The sequence below is a fragment of the Chenopodium album genome, chromosome 4, assembly GCF_948465745.1.
Source record: "Chenopodium album chromosome 4, dcCheAlbu1.1, whole genome shotgun sequence".
In the NCBI taxonomy this organism is placed as follows: domain Eukaryota; kingdom Viridiplantae; phylum Streptophyta; class Magnoliopsida; order Caryophyllales; family Amaranthaceae; genus Chenopodium; species Chenopodium album.
In genome coordinates, this window is record NC_137837.1 from 3,990,247 (window position 1) to 4,002,696 (window position 12,450).

Consider the following 12,450-nt stretch of genomic DNA (forward strand, 5'->3'; position numbering starts at 1 on the left):
CAAATAACACGTTAGCTAATTTAATATTATTCAAATAATAGAGTAAAACATATGATCTATGCTTTAATTATGGACTAATTAATCATAAATGTCATGTCACCTGGCATCAAAATCATTATGATGCCACAACTACTTGATTATGTTCTACAAGTGTCGTACGTAAATATCTTATTTTTATCCATTGAATTTGACATTAACTAGGGTCAATCAAACATATGGCCATGGTCTAACTAGTACAAACAATATTATTATTGTAAAACTTTACATGAAATAGTTTAAGAAGGATATAACTTAAAACTCAATATGTATATGTACTCAGGTTAAATCACACCAAATAACGTATAATTCACATAAATAGATATCGGCTGCAAATTAAAGTAGAAGTACATTAGTTTTAATTTTTAATCCAAAAATGTTACGAAGACTAATACAAATATAAAATATTACGGACTAGAGTAGTACGGAGTATATATTCATTTGAAGCTAAGCTATTAAATAAGGGAAAATTTGTCAAAAACAACCTTTTAAAGTGTCCACTTTATTTAAAACAACCTTTTAAATTTTTTTTTGTAATTTAAGACCACATTATAAATTTTTTTTATCAAAGACAACCAAATGTTACTTTCCGGCGTTGACTCAATTTTTGCCGATGTTGACCACGAGTGTGCGAGTCACGTGACCTCCTACATTGCTTAATACACCCCTTTTTCCTCCAATTAACTCCTATTAAAACCTCTGCTTCTCTTTTATCCCTCTTTTAGTACGAGTGAATTGGAGTGAAAATTGGTGTATTAAGCAATATACGAGTTCATGTGCGTTGCACACTAGTGGTTAACATCGGGACAAATAGAGTCAAACGCCGAAAAATAGCATTTGGTTGTCTTTGATAAAAAAAAATTTGTAATGTGGTCTGAAATTGCAAAAAAAAATTTAAAAGGTTGTTTTAAATAAAGTGGACACTTTAAAAGGTTATTTCTGATAAATTTTCCTTAAATAAGTTACGGAGGTGAAGTAAGTCATTAAATAGGACGGTAGTTAAATTCGAAAATAGAAAGAAAATCTGTATAGGGCAAAGGAAAAGAAAAAAAGTGGTATCCAAAGTTGGCACCTTAAGTAGAAGCAAAAAAGGGGGGAAATGGAAAGGTGGAAGAAGCAAAAACAAGAGTAGCATGTGATGAACTCCTCAAATGCGGCCACTACCTTTGAAAAATCACATGCAAATGCAAAGGAAAGGAAATGTGCGTGGCTCTTAGGGCTGCCCTCCCTTATAGCGGTCAGTGCCCCTTAAAACTTGTAGGCCCATTTTTGCACATGACATGGGGGCTATTTTTTGTGAGCTAGGACCCAATTACTATTTTGGCTTCATATAATTATGGTTTAACTCTCATCTTCTTTTCCGTTTTATTTTAGTTTACACATTTTCATTCTAAACATATAAATTACTTAGAAGGCAAAAGCTAACGAACGTCGTTGGATAAACTAGCTAAATGTAGAATGATTAAATTAAAAATTAATATTAATTACATCGATCGACGTGTGATTTTGTCATGCTTTCCCAAATTAATACCACTTAAGGTAATATTTTAAATGTTTATACAACGCCCCAGAAAAATATATATAAGTTTTTAAAAATTTTGATATTTGGAAAATAAATAATGAGAAAAATTGCATCTAACAAGACTCTGTATAATTATGATTTTTTTAAAACGTAAATTATGTAAATAGTGCACAAAATTGAAACATGTTTAGCTAATGAAGAGACCAAAGTACTTATTAATCTAATTAGATTAATTTGACCCCACTTTCGTTGCCCTTTTATTTCGCGATTTGTACCTTTGAAATATCCCGCTACTTTGCTCTTCTAAGGGTAAGGCTCTATTATATTGCTCTGTTTTATTTGCATGTTTTGGGTCCGAGGCTGATTTAAAGCCGAAAATAGCGATGAGGATGAGTTGTGAGTTTGTGACTAGAGTCACTGAATTTTCATCTTTTGCTTTATTTATCATGCTTCTCTTTGTTCCCCTTGTAGTAGTAATTATGTACTCTTGTGTCTCGTCCATCTGAAAATAGTAGTCATACACTCGTACTTATTCGCTTTATATATAACACCAACTCGAATATTTGGAAAGAATTGTTTAGCCTATTATTAATCTTCATGGAAATCTAAAGAGGTGAAAGAAATTCATTAGTATAATCAATCCCAACCCTCAAGGTATTAGCCTATTAGGTTAACTAACTCACTTTCACAATAATATTGCATTTGTTAATTAAAATATATAACACATGTTTCAGGCTAACTTATGACAAACTTCTAATAACTTAATGACAAGACGTTCAATTGATTGTTTGAATAAGTAACAAATCTATTAAAACTCACAAGACCATTAATTTCAAAGCTACCTCTTACAACTGCGTGTATCAGATCTGTTACATTCTAAATTATATTGTCGGTAAAACATACTTGTCTAATCTAAAAACAAACATCCATACATTTTTATGTCTACGTTCAATGCCTTTATTTCTTTCCCACAAAAGAAGAAACCAATAATAACATACAATTGGCATCTTCTCACACACACTACACTACACACTAGCTATAAAACCCTATATAAGGTGGAGATAATGCATACAAATCCAATGTAACTTTAGAAGAATACAACCCATCATAGTAAAGAAGTCATATCAAAATCCATTGTAGTTGAAGTATATTATATATGGATAGAAATGAAAATAGACCCCCAATGAGAGGAAATATCGTAGAGAATTATTACAGTGTTCTTTTTGCATATGCAGTAGCAATAAAATGCAAGCCTTAATAAATGATAAAATTATATACTCGGATCTTATTGTTATTACTACCATATGAATACATGTGGATTATCTTTGAAGCACATGGGTTGCTATCATAACTTGCATGTGATGTTGTGACTACTAGTCACAACCTAGTGGCTCTACTAGTGTAAGTGTATCTTATTTGCTAAAATTCTTGCACTCTTATATACTTCCTCCGTTTCTATTAATTGACGCGTTTAACTTAGGCACATATATTAAGGAGAGGAGAGAGAGTGCAAGAGAATGAAAAAGCAAGTGGGATAGCTTGTAAATGCAAGGTAACAAAGTTACCCCTAAAGAAAATGTGTCAACTAAAAAAAAAACTTCCTAAAAAGAAACGGAGGTAGGATCATCTTTCTTTCATCTCTTTTATTTCTACTATACGCCCATGAATTTTAACTCAAAGATGCTAAAGTGTATTTTTTTAAGGTCATTTCTTTGCATACCAAAAGCCTAAGCAAAGTAGCCGCACTTGAATTGGTCTACTTGTACTCTTGTATATGTATGTGATCATATACTATATATGTTTTGCATACTAAAAGACTAGAAGATTGACGATGATTTAGCTTAGTGGCTTGGCACATTATTGGTATAGCTAATGTAGGTGGTTTTCTCACTAAGATGAATGTAGGATTGCGATATTTCTAATTACTCAAAATAATGTCACAACATTTGATCAGGTGAACAAATATGAAAATCAAATCAAATCAGATCAGATCACGTGAATGAAAAAGAGTCTTATTATGATTGTTGCGCTCACATAGCTTAGGCTCATTGTGTCACGAGTGTCACCAATCATGTAATGTCTGTTTTTTGAAACACAAAGTACTACTCGTAGTAGCAACTAGCATGAGGGGAGGAAATTCTTTGCAGTAAAACCTTCACAACCCTTTTTTGCAGTAAATTTTAGGACATATGAAATGTTGGTAAAAAGGAAAAAGCAATGGGACCCAAAGCAATGGATGAATTAGAAGAGAGTAAGGTAAGTTAAGAAGAAGACGGTGATCGGCGTGGAGGAGAGGGGGCCTATATAAATATAAAGGCAGTTCAAAGTAAGAGTAGGAACTTTTATAGCAAATTGACAGTAACTTATATTTGGGTCACTTCTCTGGAAAAGGACAAACCATTCGCCCCACATGCTTCCTATTTTTCATTCTCCTTGTTTGCATCATCCCGGTGGGACTTTTTTCATGCACCACCATACACACACCTTAATTAGATTACAAATTATTCGTCAAAAAAATATTAGATTAGAAATTAATCACTATTTTCTAGCTTATTATAGCTTGTTTTTGTGTTGTGACCCGGCCATCATATTTTGTCTATCTAAATAATGGGTTTATTTGCATGCACATGAATTGAGTCAAATAAGATGGGAACATGTCTTATTGACCAAGAAGAGTATTTTCAATTTTACTATTCCAAAAGATTATTGCAATAATAATACATTGAAAATGTTAATAATTTTCTCAATTTCACAAATGAATCCCTTCGACCTTATTTTTTTTTATATATATTTAACGGAGAATGAAATAAAGAAAAAAAACACGAACAAACATCTGAATGCATTGGAGTTCAAGCTAAGCGGCTAAAATAGGACATTTTGTTCAATCTAAAGTCAATCGACACCAATCGAACAACTCATAGGCACTTCTTGTCGTAACAATCCAAAATACTAATTGATCAATTCACAAATAGAATTGAGTAGGATCAATACGATTATTCTACAATAATTCTACAATATAAAATGTTTTAAACTTATGTTTCCAAAGCATATAAGATATTAAATGTAAGATAAGTGATACAATTAATTCAACACTTTTAGAAAATTTTACTCATAATAATTTAAACTTAGATCCCTCCAGTCGTACACTTGTATGGTAAATTGGTAACAACCTTGATGTGTAAGCACCACAAGAAGATTAACTAGTAAATGAATAATAGAATGGAACATAAAGAAGAAAAGGAGAAAAACACACCAAACATCATGATGGTATAAACAAAAACATTAATTTATTGGAATAGAACAACATAAACCAATAATGGTGCAATCATACAAAACAACTAGATTAATCAACAACCCCAAATGTTTAAACACCCAATGATACAAATATTTATTTTAACTTTGGAGGGGTATTTGACCTTTTACAAAATAAAAGAGGACCAAAAACCCAAGAACATGGTTGGATGGAGTCCCAATTAATCAATAATATGCCCCTATAAAAAGGGAACTCAACCGCCCTCCAGCACTTCAGTACAAAGATCCATTATTAGGTGCCATGTTCCCATTTAATGACTACTACTACTACTATTCTAATTTATTTTTCTTGTGAATGTCTGTCCAATAAATCATTTTTTCCAAATATTAATCCCCTAAAAATAAAGGCATTAATAATGAAATTTTCACATGGGTTGAGCTAAAAGAAGAAAAATTAAAAAAGGAACTAAACTAATAGCTCCAAATTAAAGAAAAAAATTAAAGCCAGTTGTATACAATAAAATACATTCAATTAAATATCCAAAAAAAAAGGAAAAAAAGAACAATAAACCAAAAAAAATTAAAAATTAATTAATTAAAAAAAAGGGGGTTTTGCTAAGCCGTGACTCGAGTCAACTACTAGGTGAATCAATTTCCATTGAACCGGAACTTGAACCGGGATTTGAACCGGCTAGAATTTCCGCAAGAGCAGCCATAGTTCTCACTTGCATTTGTAAAGCAGCAATATAATCCGTAGCTTCTTCTAGAAGATTCGGGAAAGATAGTTTCCGGCAACCGGGAACTAACCGGCCAAGAACCTTGACACGCTTCTCAAGAGGTGGTAATTTCTGCTGTTGTTCATTCTCCCCTAACAACCGGCTACTCCCGGTAACCGGTGGCAGAGGCAACTTTGAACGAACTTTAGCCTTTTTATGGCTCTTAAGCCGGAGTTTACGCCGATTTGTCAAAATAGCTCGGCTCCAACGAGTGCGACCTTTGGCGGCTATGGCTAAGGCTTTATCGGCGGCTTCACGGACGGCTCGGCTTCCGGAAACTGGCGCCGGATTTGGATTACGGCGGCGAACGTGTCGGAGAGCTTCGACGAGTTTTGATGAGTAAGTTCGTTGTTCTGCTTCTGATCTCCATCGTATTTGATTTTGATTGTTGTTGTTTTGGTTTGATTGATTTTGATTGACGGTGTCTATTCTTCGACGCTTTTTCCTCTTTGATTCTCGTGATGTATCTTCTGTGTGTTGTTCGTAATTCGAAATTATCGACGCCATTAACAACAATCTGGAAAAATCACTCAATTCTTACTGATTTTCGTAACCTAATTTATCAACGTTTTCTGGAATTGATTACAGGAGAAGATTGTGGATGAATATGAAATGAAATTGCGAAAAATTAAAAGTATGAAGAGAGTAGATTCAGTTGAACACCGAATAATCTTATCTTCGTAAATTCGCAGAAAAAAAAAAAAAAAACCTAATTGAAAAATTGATCAGGAATATTGCATAGAAATTGATGATTATCTGAAGAAAATGTCAGTTGAAAATCAGAGAATAGGATGAAAACGAGGAGATTGAAGAAGATAATAGGTTAGAGAAAGTGAGGTGAGAGAGTGAAGAAGGAGAAGAAGAGAAGAGTATAAAAGAAAAAGGAAGGAAGTAATGAGGAAATGGAGTAAAAGAAAGGAGGGGAGTTTTAAATAGTCCGTAGAAGAGGAGAGAGACACCCACGCGGCGTTTGTAAGTTCACATTTAATGTCTCCTCTCTTTTGTTTCCCCCGTTTTTGTGCGCCGAGGTTACCATTTTTTATTGTTTTTATTTTTTTCATTTTTGGATCGATAAGGATCAAGGATTTAAGGTCTTTCTACTCATACGAATTTATTTTTTTTTTTAGGGCGAATGAGCTACAATGACAGTACAAATAAAGATATGGAAAGACAGATAATTATACTTGTAATCAAGGTAAAAACTAAATTGCATAGATGTTTTTATTTTGTATGTTATTTTTGTTTGCTATATGTCCTGTTAAATAGTTTATCTTTGCAGAGGTGATGTTATCTTAAGATGCTAGCCAGTATATTTTTTCATAAATTGTGTAAACAATGAGTTTATAGATTATGAGAATCATGTTAACCTAAATGCCCATAGTGGTAATTTTTACTGAAATTGATTATGTAACATTGTTTATAAAGGTTAATTGTGTATAATTATTTGCCCGTTTTGTAGCATAAAGGTAGTTGTATGATTTGTATCTCTTTCTAGATTCTGGTTATTTAATTAGGTAAATCTTAATTATATTGTTATTCAATTATGTTTAGCCAAAAATTGAGTTGTATACTTGTATCTTGTGGTGGAGGATAATATTACATGATAGATTATTTAGAATGTGATTTACTTCTAGACATCTCATTCAAGTAAAGTGAAGTTAATTTATACCATATATTTTATTTCAACATTATAATTGCTCCATAAAATCAAACACAAAAACGTATGATCTAGACTGAATTATCTTAATGATATTGCACATCTTATTTCTAAATAGATAGGACGACAACGCGTTTATGCGTCGCAATACTAATTGTCATATTCGAAATCTTGATCACTAGCGGTCATGTAAGAAAAAAATCACAATTAGCTAGGCAACCATAAACGCACTAATTACATTCAAATCGATTGGTTGATTATCACATGATGATGTATGAAATATTGAGAAGACACTTATCAGATAGACATAATGTCCAAAACAAATCAAGTCTTAACCTTCCATTAACTTTAAATTAGCCAATGAATATGGAGCCTACCAATAATCATCCTCTATTAAGTCATTCATGATGAAATGCTTAATCCAATCACATTTGGACTTTACTCAAAAAGATAGAAAAAAACGAGTGGAAGTGCAATTAGGTCAACCTAAGCCATCGCTTGGTGTAAGGTTACTATCTAATCTTATTATATAATCAGAATTAATGCATAGTTTTATCATTTTATGAGTTTTACATGACCACTCGGTGTGCTAACCTAGAACATCCATATCTTAGTCTTCACATCATATATCAACCAGTAGTTGAATTGATTCTACAGTAGTTTAATTTGTTTGATCTTTTCAGCGTCCTTAAATTAGGAATATTGTGCCATATTTTATACTCCAGTCAAACTTAGCTCATCTTCTCAACCTTGTAATTTTTAGTGCTTATTGAATTTATATGTGAATTAAAAATAATAATCTACGTATGAGAGCCTGTTCTCATTGACTGAAATGAGCTGAGCTGAACTGAATTGAACTTATTAGAGCTGAACTGAACTGAACTAAGATAAATATTTTATAAGAGAAGGAAATTAAGAGCTGAACTGAACTGCACTGAACTGAACTTATTAGAACTGAACTGAACTGAAAATAATCGTATGAGAACAAATCCTTACACTCTAATAAAAACATAAGTATAAAAATGAAAACTACTTAACACAAATTTGACACTAATCTATTTTTATTAGTGCAACTCCCCCAAATTGGTAGTCCAGCTTTGACTTTTTTTTGTTGCTTATTTAAAATAGCAATAATAACAAACTAAGATGAATCGGATTAATTAAAAATTAATCAAATGGTCTTCCAAAAAAAAAAAAAAAAATCAAATGGTCAAATTTTAATATCAACTTCAAAGTTGCAACTTCTACACATGCACATAAATAATAATCTCTAGCAAGTGAGGGACCATATATACTACGCGTAAATGCCGAACTTAATCCCAAATTCTCATCACAATTTCTGAAACTTAACCAAGGAAAATACATGAAATTGGGAAATTACGAGCCATAAAAAAGAAAGGAAATTAATAATATATTTAACATTAATTCCACTCTATTTCTCAACAACATACATATTTCTATCAATACTCTTCCATGCATGCGTCTCTATTCTTGTTTGGTTTGTGGCTATAATAATATGCAACGTAATACGCTAATTATTATTTTTAAGTTGAAAATATTAATATTAGCATATTTGAAAGGAAGGAACATGTTTATTTCCTTATCGTTTCATGATACGTTATTTTGTTTGCTCTTGATTAGTAACAAATGAATAAGGTCATGTACTACCTCAGTTACATATTATTTGCAACGATTAGACATTTTTTCTCTCTAGTTTATGTTAAATCGTTGCAAATAATATGTAACGGAGAAAGTAAAAATTTGTGTCAGGTTGCACTTTGTATACCATGCAAAATGTACGTACAAATGTTAGTTGATAAAAAAATTATAAATGGTGAATGGGTATTATTACATACATATTGCAATAAAATATAATTTAAAATGATTTCTAACAAGCTAAAGTTTTATTTTATTATGTAAAATCCTTCAATTTTTGTAGGAGCACCTTAATATTATAGCCCCGGGGCGCTGGATAAGCATTTAAAATCTTACCTAAAGGAGTATTAATTTGTGAAAGCATGACAAAATCACGCGTCGATTGGTGTAATTAATGTTACTTTTAATTTAATCTTTCTACTTTTAACTAGCTTATCTAACGTCCGGGGGCGTTTGTTACATTTTCCTATTATTATTATTATTATTATTATTATTATTATTATTATTATTTGATTTTGAAAAATAAAAACTCCTTATATTACATGGTATGTGTATGAGTGTATATACGTGTATCATGATTTAAGTATGAAAAAGTGAAAAAGAAAAGGACAGTTATTAATTAAAATGGACAAATAAAAAGACATGTCTTTGGATACAAACAAGCAAGGGCAATAGATCAAAGTGTATATGTCTTCCACTAATTGGGTTAAGGAAGTAGCCAATGTAAGGTAGGGTTTAATCAACCTTTTGGTTTTATTCTCGGCAATCATTAGTGGCTTGATGCTGTTAACTATTAGCATCAATTTAAGCAAAAGTAATTAACAACCTAACATACTCTTTCCATTTCCTTTGGTGCTTTTAATAAACTCGTCATCTTTAACAGATTAATAGTCGTGTTAATAGTACAACTTAATTGAATGAATTCAAACAGAATTATGTAATTGTTATCCGCAAAAGTAATGAAAAAACAAAAAATGAATATCGTATTGGATTTATAAATCTTTGTATAACTATAAGTGATGGGGTATTGGGGTGTGGTCGTGTGGATAGAGATAATCCACATTTCATTCTATTCTTTTTTCACATTCTGCCCATTCATTTTCTGTAAGGGAAAAAATAAAAACACCTTTATTTTTGGACCTGTTTTGACATATTTGGTGCACCACTCTGTAAACAATTTAAACATATGCATTGTAACATTATTATTACATACACTATGAAAACAAAGTCATTAAAAAAAAAAAAAAAAATGAAATGCATCTGAACCTGGGAAGAAAAAAGGCATTCAAAAAACATGCAAGCACATGCATTGCAGGAAGGCCCAGTAGCCTAGCACTATACATTGTGGTTGGTGGTGGTAAACAAAATTTGATAAAATAAAATTCCAATTTTAATAAAATAAAAAAAATAAATAGAGAAAAAAATAAATAAAAAAGAAAAAGAAAGAAAGGAATGAAAGGGGAAGAAAAAGCAGCAGGCTTTGATTATAGGCACCCCACAAAATTCTCTTCTAAAAGTTTTATGGATCAGCTACAGTTCAGCAGTTTAACCACTTGTTTTTCCAAATTTCAGTTGGTTCATGTGATTTTAATTTGTTAGTTGTAGTATATATTTACTATTTAGTGCTTGTTTTTTGTTTTCTTTAATGAAAGTAAACACATGTGTAAAAACTTAATTACCCAAAATATTCATACTAACTAATAATATGAATTAAAGAAATCACACCAGTGTATCAGATAGTCTTATGTCGATTTAGAGGTAACTATTATTGTAGATGACATATGACGATCATGCCTAACATCTCAATTCTTTAATAAAAGAAAATTTTCATAATATTTCCTAAAATGTTGATATATTTGTCCACATGGTCATCATTGAAGCAAATGTCTCATGTGAGTAATTTTGTAATTATTGAAGTGCACAAGAACCAGCTAGCTTAACCTTCCTTGATTGTATTTTAGTATATGAGACATAATGGGAAATATGCTCGACAATCTATGTCTTTTTCATTATTTTTGTAATCACCTTTTCTTTTAAAAAGAATTTATCTGTAATCACTTTCATGTCTACAATAGTTATATGGAGTAATTTTTCTGAATCTTGCAAAAAAGAACCTTAGGTTATTTCAACCTAAAGTGATGAATAATTGAATTTTAAATAAATACTTCGTAAGTTCGTATTAATACTTCATAGTATCAGGCTGTTTTTAAATTGAATTTACTCCTGTATACTTGTAGTAAAGGAGAAAAAAAAAATACCCCTCGTATTCATATAATTAAAAAAATAATTATTTTTTACGGATTATTTTTTTGTTTTTTCTTTATTACAATTTCATAGGCAATTTGATCAACAATCCCTTAATTAAAATTTTGGATAGTTACAATATAAACAGCAATGTATGTACTTAAAACTTGAGTAAAACATGTAAATTTTTGATGGAGGAGATTTCATAAGTGAAAAATAAAGATATTTTAGATTCATTATCAAATATTGAGCTACATTTATGACCCTTAAACATGTACGTAATGTAGTAATAAAATGCACATTTCGATAGAATTGAAGCACCATGTGTATGATTTAGTTGCCTTTCTTTTTCTTATTGTTTAATAAAATAAGGCCAAGGTTTATGTATACAAATTTTAGTTTAGATCGAGCCTCTAATTTATTGTTAGACTAGAATATACAAGTATGGTATAGTCGGTTGAATAATAGGAAGAATATACAAAGGGGCATTTTTGCATAATAAGACGGGAGTTTAGAAATGATAATACGCATATGCAAATAGCCAATCCCACAAATAAAAACCACATGCAAAGGGCAAAGAGGGAGGTGCCTACATTCTACATTCCAGCTAATAAGGTAAGGTTACCCTGATTTTATATTTTATATTTTTATTTATAATTAATATTTATATTTAATATTTTAAAAATAAAAACAATAAAAAAAAAAAAAAATGGAAATGGATGGGAAAGAGTGGAGAGATCATGTGATGTAAATCTTGATTTTGGGATTTGAGAAGAGACATGCCACTCAGGGTTGCTCCCTTGCTTGAGACCAACCCACCTTATTGCCATCAAACAAATACACACTTCACTCTCTCACTCCCTCCCAATTTTTTTAAAAAATTATTAGGGTTTTAATTTTTATTAGTATTATTATTGTATTTGTATTATGGGGTTTACTTAATCTCAATTTTGGATCATCAATTTAGGAGTCCTAATATTTAATTAATTACCATTGTTAACTTAATCAACGTGTACTCAAGTTAATGTAAAGTTGTCCACCACTCTTTTCAACCCATTCCTTAGTTTATTTCAAATCAAGTTAAATTATTAATTTGAATTTATATGTATGTACTAAAAGATATGGTGATTAAAATAGTCAAGAATCATGTGGGTCTTTCACGGTAATATTTTATTCACTTGATTATGAATTTGTGATTACTACACTTTTTCACAATAATCATGATTTACTGTGAAAGAAAGGGTTGAAGAACAATGGTTAAAACTAGTATAAATTATAAGGAGATCAAACTTGAAAAGATTTCATGT

The 12,450-nt window shown here is 30.9% G+C and overlaps 1 pseudogene; it reads right to left on the reverse strand.

Moving 5' to 3' along the window:
• Positions 1-4,823: 4,823 nt before the first annotated feature.
• Positions 4,824-6,658, reverse strand: LOC145628611 (transcription factor bHLH149 pseudogene; annotated as a pseudogene).
• Between the last annotated feature and the right edge of the window lie 5,792 nt (positions 6,659-12,450).